At 31.9% G+C, this 14261-nt stretch overlaps 1 protein-coding gene across 5 annotated transcripts in view; it reads right to left on the reverse strand.

The window, feature by feature from the left end:
• LOC113395802 (protein spire) overlaps positions 1–14261 on the reverse strand; it is a 145782-nt gene that overhangs the window by 93956 nt on the left and 37565 nt on the right. The gene's annotated exons all lie outside the window — the stretch shown is intronic.

Consider the following 14261-nt stretch of genomic DNA (forward strand, 5'->3'; position numbering starts at 1 on the left):
TTTATAGCACTGTGCTTAAAAATACATTAATATACTCTGTTACGATATTTTAACGAACTTTCTATACGAAAATATTTTCCAAAACCGAATTGTTAACAGAATATATTTTATATCGCAAGTGAACTTCGCATACAGATTAAAATACGAAATATCTTCCACAAAAAGAATATCACATTGTTTGAAGAAAAAATTTACAACAAAAGATCGGCTACATGATTTGAATTCTTGTCGCAATGCAAATTTTTCTCGTAATAAAAAAACAGTTTTCCACGACCCTCGCCAAGTCTTACATTTGCAGAACGAACACGTATGTACGTAAGTATATTAGTACGTAATCACAGAGTTTGTAACAAGTCGGAAATAACGAAGCTTACAAACTCGTTACAGGTTGGCACGGTGGCAAATGGAAGTTACAAGTTCGCAATTATATTGAAATTTAATATGCTTGATCCTCAATAGCTTAAAGGCATACCGGGTCGCCTAGCGAAGTGAAAGTCGCAGATTCGATCCTGACCCCTTGTACTATTCCATCTAACGTATCGAATTAAATAAGCATTACGTATAATAAATAATGCTAGTATCCTTTAAAAAATAATTAACATTGTAGACGAAAACCAAACATCATACACTATACTCATAAAAATGAAAACCTCAAACTTAAATACTAACTGATTAATACTCGGAATGTGTTAGAACACCTTAAAACTACCAATACCACTAAGAGTGTAAAGTAATGCTTCTTTAAGCGCTTCTTAACCTGCGCGTTTAGATGGGCAAACCAAATTTTAATAAACGAAATATTGTTTTTTTTTTAAACAGTAAAATAATATAAATATAAAATAACTATATGAATCGGAAAGGATTAGATGAAAAAATTGACACTAATACGTACATAAATAACGTTACGTACATATATATAAATATATTAGTCAGTCCTGACAATATTAATGAAAGCCATGGTTCTTAATGAGTTAGCATTTATTTCATCAAATAATTGCATATCAAAGTAGGCGTTGCCTTTTCTTTCCTGGGCGTGTATGACTCTTAGGTTTTGCTTAGGCATCTGACGTTCAGACCTATAATTATTGAAAGTTAATAATACCCTCCTAGCGTTGTCAGCTTCGATTCAAAATGCTGTTTATATATATATTCCAACGTTTACAAGAATTAATACTTGTTAAAACGATGCGAATACGAACGAAACTAGACCATTCGGCATTTTAAAATCTATGATGATTTTAAATTTAGTCTAATATATAAAACACAGTTTATCGATGTTGGAATTATAAAATTACTTAATAAAAGAGAAAAACCTGAAATAGACTATAAAAATAAATTAACATAGTACACAGCCGCGGAATAAAAAAGCATAATTATACACAATGCTCGATAAAAGACAGACACACTTCCGCCTTTATAGTACCAGTAGACAGAATATGCAGTACTGTTCAAAGAGTAGTATAATAACCAACCATTGGTAAGGAAGACAAAATAGCCACGAGTTTATATGAGTTAAGCCTCTGATGCTTATCCAAAGTACGTATGTAGTTCTCAGTTCTTAGTCCAAAGACGATATTATAAAATTAAGTTTTACTGAATCATAAGATAGTCGTTAATTGCTTAAGTAATCGTATAGTAATTTGTAGTCCCACAATCCAGTTTTATGAAAATTACGGGATCATCTTAATACATACTACGGATATTCGTTTAATATTTACATGAGAGGTTCGGTTTTCGCATAATCTCAATACAAAATGAACAAAATTAAAATTCATTTTTATCGCTTGTACGGTCTACCATTAAAACTACTGCTATGAACTAAATTACACTTATTTTCGGTCACAGAATTATTAACGTAATAATTAAATGGTTTGAATATAATGATTGTTATAAAGCAGATTATTATCATTTGAAGTGAGTCTGTTTATTAGGGTTTTAACGACACGAACAATTTTTTTCAATAACATAGTTACTCTTATATGTATAATTATAACAAAGTAAGTAAATATACCGTCATGTCATTCTTCATAGAAATATATATCTATATAAGATAAAAGCTGAAGAAACTCATCAACATTAAGAATTTAATTTAAATGACAGGATATTTGTCTAATTGACGAACCGATAATATGGATAAACGCAAAAACGTCTGTAAATTAATTATATCAGCAGCGACACATCTTGCGGACATTCCAAGCCGGCAGATGCGTGTCGCAAAAACGGTAATCACCGTACACGCGTGGTATGATGGAAGGTATTATGTCCTGTTACAAAACAAACGCCGATACTGAAATAACAAGCTACCATCGAATTCCTCCACCGATGGTAATAGCTGAGACCGGTTGAACTTATCGTAAATGACAATTGTATTATTGCTTGTCTTATATTTATTGCTAATTGATTTATGATTAAGCGTCAGATAATTATTTTGATTTTAAGTATTTAATCTGTGTATATTCGATAATGTCCTTTACTACTGTTCCATAATTTTTTCCTTGTTAGAAGCCTTTTGTTTGACAGTTAATTTTGGTTAAATCTGAATGAGAACCATTTTCTCTTATCATACGGAGTAGGAATTTTACATGTTGGTTCACTTCCGATGTCAAAGCATTTTTGTAGTAAATATGACCTGATAATACACCGAGAATTGGCTTCAGAATTCAAATGAAAGAACTCTTTATTAGTCAACAGAGTATATATTTTTTTTACATGTATCGTGAAAAACGTTATCATGTGTTATTTTACTGTTAATTAATTATAAGACTTATCTACCCAATTTATAGTAAAAACTTTTTATCGATTAACAATCTTAATTATTTCGATTTTAACATTAACCTTATTATTACGTAAAATTTCGTTGCGGCAATATATAAGTAGTTCGATAAGATTATAGTCAATTATTATTGACAAGCTTAAAGCATCGTAAAACATCAAAACTAAATACACTATAAATAATATAGATTTTATTAATGATAATAAAACTAAAACAACACGTAACAAAGGAGTTAAGTGACTAAACGACAAGTGGATTTGCCTAATAGTTAGTAAAGATAAATTTAATCATTAAGAATCATCAAACGTTTGGTAATGTTAATGTTTCCCACGTTTCGCAAATTAACTATAAACTCTAAGCAGACAAAGGAGCGAAAACAGATGCCGTTGTCGATAAAGAGGCGACACTATCGGCGACAACAGAGACGATAGAAAGCGCATTCTGCCTTTGGTGTCACCGATGCATACAAAACAAAGATTGGAAAAAGTATCGATCGATACATTCAAAACTAACGAAGGAAACGAGCCGATAATTAAGAACGAGATTTTATCACGGAATAAAAAAAACTAGTGCCTCCAATTACATTTTAAGTTTAAAAGCATGTAAATCTTTTAATATAACCGTGAAGGCGTAATGTAATCAAACAAAAAAACTCGCGATGTTTGCCTATTAGGATACAAAAAAAAAAAAAACAGATCGGACGTTTGAAATTATCATAAGCTACTAACCGATCGGCAACGGATTTTAACGGTCGCCGCGACCAACTTGTTTTTGATCAATCAAAGATGAATCGCAATAACAATAAACGTAACCGGTTACTTTTTAACATTTAAAATTCGATAACAACAAAGTTAAAGAGGTCACCATCTTCAAACAGCTGAATATATTTCGATATCATTCCTTTTCCGTTAACAGTCATTACAAAGAAACAAAATAAAATTATATTAATACATACAATATTTTTTCTTCTCCAATTCCCGTTTGGAAAACAGGAATGCACACGGCAATGGTCTTATGAAACGAGTAATAAAATAGCACAATTTATGTTCACGATTAGACTTTACTAACTAGCCTACTGTAGCGGATCGGTTTTTTTATCATCAAAGAACTAATTTACTAAGAGCACGTGTAGCACATTCTTGTCATTCATTGATTTTAATTAACACGTTCTCGTATGTAGCATATAAAAAAGTAATAAGCACTTTTTTTTTAATTTCATATCGCTTGGTCAATCAAGTTTTTTTATTTGTCTACTTCACTAGCCTTATAAATAAATGAATGAAATCTGAGTAAGATTTTAAAAGCCTATAACATTTAACTTAATATTTAATCTAGGAGATCGCAACTTAAAAAATTGTCGAAATGATCTTTACAACAACTTCCAAATGGCAAATCAAAAGAGATTTCAATTTCACTCAACAATTTTCATATCACAGTGTCATTGCTGAAATATATCCAAAACTACGGTTTTATATGCCATAAATGCTACAACAATAACAAAAACATTGATATAAAAAAGACTACAAGAAAAAAATAAGGCAAAGTTCTGCAAACATATTACATTTGTACTAGTCAAGATATTTACAAAACTCACATCTTCACACGAAAAATATACAAATAGACAAACAGTGTTTCTCTCACTACTTTTAATTGCATCGCAGTAAAAAGAGATTATGAAGTATCATGAACTGTTCTTATGTATCTGCTTGTCACTAAAAATTCTTCCGTGTAAATACGAAGAATGGAGGAAATATCGCGGTCGATTGGTCACACGATCCTAGATACGGAGCAATTGTCACGTGGTCTCTGCCGCAAAGCAAACCACGGAAGAGATTATTCCTCTTTCATCACGGTTTTGTTCATGTAACAACTTCCACGTTTAATGATCTATATGCGAACAATATCTTTAAAGACTAGGCGATTCTTCACGAACACTATAACCAATGTTTTTTCCGCGACTGTACTCAAAATATCTAGCTGACTTTCTTTGAACAAATCATGTTATAATCAATTGCTTATTTACTTTAGGAATTGTTTAGGTTCTTCATTCCACTGTCTATGAATATTTCCCCCTCCAGCTAAGTGCGAATGTTCTATTATGACTAAACAATCCAAACTATACCCCAAGGGGTCAGCTTCGAACCTAAGGCTTTCACAATGCTATGCGGTTATCCTGCCGTTCAGCTTGATAATAGACCTAAACCTTAATTTTTTCGATTATTCACAACAAAATCTTGTTCTGATTATGATTTTACTCCAGAAACCAGTAATACATAAAATAACAGAATATAGTCAGGGTGCGTCTGCAACCGTTAGATAAGTGTTCAGATGCGTGGCCCCGATCCGGTGTATAACTGTGTCGATGCTATTCGAAGGTCTCCATTTGTGTGAAATGGGCGTGATGAAATTGATACTGTGGCTGCTTGATTTATGAGAGGTTTATTAGCGGCTATATAAAGTGTATACCTGTAACAGCCGGTTGATGGTGGAATACTTTATAAAGAACACTAAAGAGGTTATTTAAAAAAGTGTTTATTGCAATCGGTCTTCAATGTATTTGGGCGTTGTAGTCAGTAATAACATAAATTAATGGAAGGTGATGATGATAATGGACAAGGTAGTCACTTAATGAATCGTTATACAACTTAATCAATCAATTCGATTCATCACTTCATTCATTCATTCAGGGGCAGATACAACTATCTCAACTTTTGATAAAATATGCAGTGCGATGAATTAAAATCCGAGTAATACAGACATAAATATGAATATACGTCCTGAAGGTTTAAAGTTTTATAAGGTTAATTTTAAAAATACGTGTGCAGTAAATTTTTTGATTAAACTTAACTTTAACTTGACCTCAACATTGACTAGACGTTCGATTATCTTGATAGGATTTTTTAAATTGATCTGTTTAAAAATAAAATCGCTGTCGTTTGTCGGTGATGAGTCTCTAGCAAGCGCACGTGCCCGTATATCCTCCGTGAAATCGATAATCAGAGATCGATTATGAGAGAATCGGTGATAATTTTTTGCACCAAAACTACCTTTTTTATATTCTAGCCAATGTTATATTGAAGCACTATGTATAATAATCGTTTAATAATCACCGCAGTAAGATCAAAAACTTTCATTCGAATTGCTTAATTCAAATCCGAACGACGGAATAAACCGAATGCAGTAAAGAATGATCGAAAAATCGAAAACAGTAAATTACAACAACTCGAACTCGAACGTATGAAGCATGTAAGTTATGAATATTATCTTCTATGTCTTGTTACCTATGCTATGGTCATAATATGGCGTGTGTTAAGTCACTTTTTCGAAGAGAGCGCTGAACTTTCGCGCGCCAATAAAAAGCGAGCGGCTGGCCTTGACCGTGCGCAGGCGCACGCGGCGTCGTAGCGCATTGACTTATACGTGCCCGATGATATTCACGCCGTAGCAATGTAATCAGTATAATTACGCAAGCATTGATACTAATTGATATCTATCATGTTTTATAAGAAGCATGAACGAAATTTGTAACAAATTGATAATATTCTAGTCTTTTTATATAAAAGCACTACTTAAGGAGAAAACGTTATATGACATGTTTATTAAAATTGTTTTGTAGATCATACCAACCTTTTGGAAAACTTAACATTTAATCGTAATAGTATACCCTACAACGGAGTATAATCCACAAATTGCTTTTCCATGAAATATGAGGTCTATTGTATCGGTAAAGATAAAGAATTAGAAAACTATTAATTTAAGTGATTTACACGCGAATAGAATAATCCCATAGTGATGGTAATCATAGCCCACGGACTGCAAATTCGGAACAAGGTCAAGAATTATCTCAAGGAGTTGGAGCGGACAATGGACTACCATTCGAAGCTCGGGACCGTGGGAGTGATCTTTGAGACACTTAGACAAATGTACAATAGTAAGTCCAAAGTATCTATGTAGTGACAACATTTTTGATGCTGACGCAGAATTTAAGATTGATCTTTAAAGTAAAGAACTCAAAGACGAATATCGCATAATGCCTTAAAATATTAATAGAAACTGCATTGTTGCAGATCCGAGATAAAGAGATACCGAAAACGGTATTCATATACATAAAACCAATTTAGCTGAATGGGTGTGACAAATGTTGCTTATGGTAAAAAAAAAACAAATATGGAATCAGATTTCTGTACTATACATGAAGTCACCACCTGTTCAGTGTCAACTTTACAAAAAAAAGAATGAACGATATCAAAACCAGAATCAAAACCAAAATATACTTTAATCAAACATGCACATACAAGCACCTTTGTATAGTCATTTTAGAAGGTTAATTTTAATATAAATCTATCACACGGTTCGGAATGTAAATTCTTCGATATGTTAAATTTAAATATTAAGATAAATATACATTATTACCGATTAACGAGATTAAATACCTTCAAAGTCATTTAACAGAAGATCTATAACGCTTGCGGGAATTATTCGAAGACCTGAAATCACTCAAGCTTGGTAATATAATCATATTTCAGGAATGTTGTAAATAAATTACATGTTTTTGTGTCCATGTCATTGATCGTAGGGTGAGCTAAGTAACTGTTAGTTAGATTACTAGCCATACCCTGAAACCTATTAGGAGTTCTATCATCTTGTAACGGTTCTACCGCTATCGTATTTGCTACAAAACTTATGCATTAATGCAGATTCGCTCGTGATAATATTTCTTAGTATCTGCATGAAGTACTATTATTAACTTTGGTCTACTACAACTAACTGTTAAAAATGTATGAACGCTAGCAAAGTAATACTCAATGAACACATAATCTTAATAAATATCATAAAATAGATATTATTTCGTTACAATCTCTCAAAAAATTTAAACAAAACAAAATTCAAGTAGATGAACGTGAGAAAAATGTATAAGAAACAATACTGATGCTTGGTAAGGCAATAAATTAAGTATGAGGCTTCGAAACGTTGCCAAGTACGAACGTGCCCGGGGGTCTCGCGTAAGTTAGTGATTGCAGGCAATCGACATAACTCCCAACCAGTTAAATATAATGAGCTAACTTATCGGGAATCTAAAGGACTCTTCTTCCGCGTAAGCCTGTGCCTACTTATCACATCGATATAGATATATATTATATATATTTGCTATCATGGTTGACGCTTTGGTCATAGATCGTAGTTTCTTACGTTACTGAAATAAAGCTATTACTTAGTTGGAGAATAAGAGTTGTTTTTACTAAGATGAATACAGGGTGTGCAAAGACTATTATTAATTGATTTATAGTTTATCATTATCAAATATATATTTATCTTTTTGTCATTTCAAAAAATATAGTTATTGTCTATGCAGTGTTCGTTTTAAGTTTATTTATTCATAAGTACTCTCATTTATTATTGCTTCCGCTGACAAACTAAAATAAACAGCACAATGTCACTTTCAAACTTGGATTTTGCAATTTTCGACGAAATTAAAAATATAAACTCGATTATTATGACTTATGTATCATATATATATATATATATATATATATATATATATATATATATATATATATGTGTGTGTGTGTGTGTGTGTAGGTATGTATACACAGCATGTTTATGTTGTAATTTCAAATTCTTTAGCTTAATTATATGCAAGTTACATTACTTAGTTAAAGATGATTTACTAAATTAAGTAAGAAGTAATTGCTGTACATAAAAGTGCCCTACTTTGACAAGGTAACAGGTTTAGGTTAGGTTAGGAAACATTGTACAGTCAATGCGAAAATTAAGCAGCTTCTACTAATGTTCATTAAATTTCTTTTAAAACTCGAATGTTAAACTCGTATCTTTTTTTATTTTATTATTTCAATGCTAACTTAACTTTGTTAAAGTTGTTGCGATGTGCGGTTATTATTTCAGCAATTTTCATCGCAACTGTACGAATTCCATCATACGCTTTATGCTTACAAGTATTACGACTTAATGGCCCATAAAATGTAAATTGTAACCATTTAAGCAAATTTTAGTATATATACTATTTAAAATTATTAAAGTAATAGAAATACAACTTCATCGTTTGATTATATCGTACTGACAAGCAGGTTTCGTATTTCTGTGAAAATTAGGCAAATAAAATCAAATATTGGAAAAAAAAACTATCAACAATTCCTTAAATACATAGAGTAGTTTGACCATAGAGGCTGCGTATATTACAACATTGGTAATAATAATTAATGACGCATACTAGACATTTATTTGATTAATGTAAATATTTCATAAATATCTAATGTTGATCCTTAAAACATTCCTGCATTACGTTCGAAATGCGTGGCCAATGTTATAAAAAACCCTTTGCGGGCAATTTAAACATCATTAAGGACGTCAAGTCGTGGGACAAAACCTACTAAATTATCTTTCCAATTAAATACTTGTCTCGATGCTTTAGACGATTCAATGTGTAGTTAGAATTTTCTCACGAACTTGCGGTTCAATCTGACCGATGTTAGTAAATATTTATAGCATATCTATAACGGATTGGCGTTTTTTTATTGTATATAATAATACGCGTTGCGAATGTGTTTTTGGTTTTGCAGTATCCTATAATTTTAATATTTAAAATCACCCATATTTAATCGTTCGTGTTCAGAGTAAAACGGTCCATAACTGGTACATGGAGATAGAATTGGGATGCATTTTACAGATGTCCAAAATCCAAGTTGTATTAATAGTAACTCGTATTGAGACGAAGAAAACCAAGGCCAGAATAAAACATACCACGTCGAATAATGTTCGGAACATGATTAGAAATTACAATATTATTGCTTTGAATACGCATTCCATTACATTCCATAAAAGCAAGAGACATTTCAATTTCCAGCAAATAACTCATCTGATGTTAAGTGGCTTGTGTTCGTCTTCGTCCATAGCCACAAATATTACTAGAAGTGTAAAACACTTATTACAATTAAGAACTATAATGCACGAACAATATCTAATACGTATAATAACTGATAAATTTTGAGATCGTTTGAAAAATGGGTTTCGCAAGAATACAAGTAAGTAGAAATTATAATTCAATGATAATTTCGATATTAGCCAAGTGGCGTATGTAAACTCGATTATGTTTTAAACAAAACGTATATTAATGTGATTTTAAAAACAACCGTCCATTGTATTACAGGAAACAATTAAAATGAGGAAATAGCGATCACAGCGGACAGTAATGTTACATCATTTGTTAAGAGAATCACTGATCACAATGTCAAATCAACAAACTGATTACGAAACAAAAGAATAATGCAGGACTAGTTGTAAAACAAATAAACTCTTATTCAAAATATGTTAAAGTATATTTGTATAAAATAAATATCAATATAAGTTAAACAATAGCAAGTCTTGATTGTGTAATATAAGTACTTGTACGACTCATGATGTAAAACATCGGAGAGTGCTTTACGATCGAAATAAAAATCGCCTCATTTTGGCAACTATATTTATAATTATTAAGTTGGTTCAACATATTTTATAACTACCTAGTACTAAACATCGTATCAAGGGCAATATGTATTATACCACACGCAATTTTTTCACAACTCATTGGTCCCAATAAATAAATAAAATCTAAATTTCTCCTTATTTAGGACCATTTTTGAAAATTTAAAGCGAGCTCCAGACTCTTGCGTTAATCAAGGTTTGAATTCATGCCAAATGGCGTAAAAAAAAAAGTTGTCCCCTACTTTTGAAATGGTTTGCGGCTTCATTTCAGTTAAGTTCAAGCGCTCAAGTAACACAGTTGATAAAATATTAACTTCTTCTTCGGCCACGAAGCTATACGCATTGGCTCTCACTACAATTTAATGTACCAATACAAAAATAAATAAACAGTTCCAAATAGATTTATTGATTACTAATAATTATATTCAAATCTCGCATAACAAATAAAATTACATAACTTATTTCATACAAGAAAACCAAACAAATAAATCCAAATAGAGGCTCTTATTAGCAAACTTAAGAAACCAACTCTTTATAATATTAGCGTGATTTAGAACAAGACAATTATTGAAATTAAAATCGACGACGTAGCAGCGACATTATCTACTAAAGATAGTTCAAAAGATATACAGTACGCACGTTAAGATCATAATGTTACAAGTTACTCTCGTTCGGTGTCCGATGTGTCGCTAATAGCATATAAGCCAAACAGTGTATTTAATCAGTTAATAAGGCTTCTATGTCAGAGCTAATGCACAAACCAGTTGTGAACGGGTTCCGACAGTAATCGACGAAGTTACTCGTTTAATACGAGCGATAATTTACTTAGTAAAAGCCTACTTTGTGAATAATAACGGGTATCGACGTCATTTACCAAATTCATCAGTTTTATATTGTCATCGATCTGGACCAACGCTTCGAAAGTTAAAATTTCCAATTAGTTGCACCGACTAATACGAGTTACTTCATATGCAGCCATGCGTAATAACATTATGTATACATTTTTTTTTTTTTTTATAACAAATTGTGATTCGTATATAGCTATGAACCCCGACAGAAAAACGTTCACTTAATATATTAAAAAAAAAAGAAAGTTTAATTAATAATACAATTAATTTATTTCTTGATCACATTTTAATATTTTGGAAAAGTCACAAAATTCAAACAATATCATTTTTAGTTAATTTAATTGCACAGTTAGAGCTATAAAACATAATATGTTATTATGTCGTGAAACAAACTCAAAATTAAACATAAACTTATAACATAAAATATTGTACAAAATTGGACGATCTAGAAGAAGGCGGTCTTATGATAAAGAGCAGAAATAAATATCATAACCGATATGGTTACAAGTAATAATCGGTTTACTTTCGCCCGATCGATTCTTATCGCAAAAAGTAGCCGGGCGGGTGCTAAATTGTGTTGTTTCCTTTGCAAGGTTCCTGCAATACACAGCACAACGTCACCATTTTGTAAAGCCTCGACATGGTCCTTGGTATCTGAGAAGGAATGTGCTCTTGTGTTCGGCTGGGTTTCATTTCATTCACCGCAAGCTGTGTGATTGAACTCTGATTGTGCGTATCCTTGAGAACTAGTTGCATTAACCAATCCTTAGAGGACAATTTTAGTACGTACGTAAGATTCGCTTGGCGTTTTTTTGTTAAATAATCTTTCGAGACACAAACAAAACAATTAAGCGTTAAGTTGCTTTAAACCAAAATAGAAATACCAGACAGTAATTTCTAGACGATCTTTTTTTTTTTGTTAACTTAATAAACTACATTTCACTTTTTAAGCGTTTTTACCGCTTTGATTATGACACTGCAAAGATCACAAAAAATGTTTTAGGTATACCCCCTTTATGACAGAACTCGTTCCCTTGTTTGAAACATAATCCTATCGTGATATACATCTGACTGGGGAGATTTCCCACAATGTCTAGTTATCGCTAATCAACAAGACTGATGGTTGGGATTGTACGTACTTTGCTAGTCCCGTTGCACTTGGCTCTCGAGGACACGTTGTCTAACTTCTAAGCAATCATTCTCCAACCTTTAACTAATATATAATTTAATGTCGTCTTTATTAACATATTCATTTTCTCTAAATTTGACTTGTACAATTCAACATTGTACAAACACGACATTAATAAATAAAATCATGGTTAATGTTACTGTACTAGTCCTTATAAACTTATATCCGATCATCAAAAATAACTGTATGGAATATTATACAGAGAAACATTAATTTCCGACATTTGGCATACGAAAGAAATTAAAAATCGAACCCCTCTCGAATCATTTAATAACAACACTTAACAAACTATAAATTAAACGAATTAAAAATGAAACAAGACTTAAATCGTAACGGAATGCAGTGCTGAAACACCGATCGGTACAGACAGTAAATCTTGGGATGTAACCCGCACGGATCGGGTGGTCGAAACATAAATTTCGATTACGAGCTCTCGATAACGCGAGCAAAAATAAACTAACAATTTACAATTATTTAATCATTCTATCGTTTCCACGTCGTCAAACTGACACTAGATTTTATTATTAGAATTTACGGTAGAGGCTTTGAATTTTAGATTATAAGATTAACCGACGACGCTGTATAAAATAACTTTTCATTTATTTTAACGTTAGGAATATCAAGTTTGTCACATACCTATCTATTAAATGGATCTAAGAATAACTATGAAGGATATATACAGAAAAAGTTAAAGTATTTGTATCATACATACATTACATACATTAGCAGCCTGTAAATTTCCCACTGCTGGGCTAAGGCATCCTCTCCCTTTGAGGAGAAGATTAGAATTTGGTTACGTATTCAATTAATCTTGCTGTTGTAAAAGGAAAGCGAAAAAAATATTTTGGACTGAATACTAATTATAATTGTTTCAAGATTTTTTAATATCTCAGTTGTCACGATTTTGCTTGATAATCGCACAAAATACAAACAGTGACCACGACTTTGAATTTGAAAATAAACAGAAGCTACTCGGACAATAGCTAATTAAGTGTACAAAGTTTAATTTCTTTATCTTCAATTTTAGAAGATTAGATAATGATAAAGTACAGGGCTTGGTGATCACGGCGACCTAATTATTTAATCTGATGTCATTTTAAAAAACCGTACCTTTATTTAACTTATATTCGGATGGAGTATAATTCTATTTAATACATTAAATTTTACAGTCCCTGCTGCGGAGCTCTGGAAGTCTCTGATCAGAGAAAATAGGCCCTTCTGTTTCTTTTCCTGATTTAATTTTATTTAATAATTCGAGTTAAATTTCTCTAAATTTAATCTGTTTTTTGTTACGATATATAAATAGCCCTGTCTTCTTCGTCCGAATGTCAAATCAATTATGAAAGAAATGTTTAATTATTAAATATACATTAAACAACATGTTATAAATAAATAAATACATCTAAGCATTATATAAAAATTAATTTCGAAATACGGTTGATCCACATTTGAATAACATTTTAAAGCGACAGAGTTACCTATTTTATTTCAATTCGTATGAGTTTCGCTAAAGTTCTCGGAAACATTTCGCAAATAAACCCTGAAAAGCCAAATAAAGGCTTCCAACTAAGACCTTGTATGCGGACAAAATGGTAATACGCGGTGGGACGAACAACTCAACTTAGAACCTTTTTTAGAATACCGACAATCATAAGCAAGATCTAAAGTTATATTCACCATTTTTGTTTTACTCATGACTTGGTACTTTTTTTTTATTTCTTTGTCGGACTCGTTAAAGTGCCACCTGTTGTTACGCGGTGGTAACCATAGACATTGGTACTGTCAGAAATATTAACCACTCCTCAAAACACTTAAGATGCCAAGTCCCTTGTGCCTGTAGTTACACTGGCTCACACGCCCTTAAATCGGAACACAACAATACTAAGTTACTGTTACTGTTTGGCGAAATAACATGACGCGTGGATGGTACCCAGCATGCACAAAGCCCTACTACCAAGTAAGGCAAGTTAGG

This window comes from Vanessa tameamea, chromosome 4 (assembly GCF_037043105.1).
Source record: "Vanessa tameamea isolate UH-Manoa-2023 chromosome 4, ilVanTame1 primary haplotype, whole genome shotgun sequence".
In the NCBI taxonomy this organism is placed as follows: Eukaryota; Metazoa; Arthropoda; class Insecta; order Lepidoptera; family Nymphalidae; genus Vanessa; species Vanessa tameamea.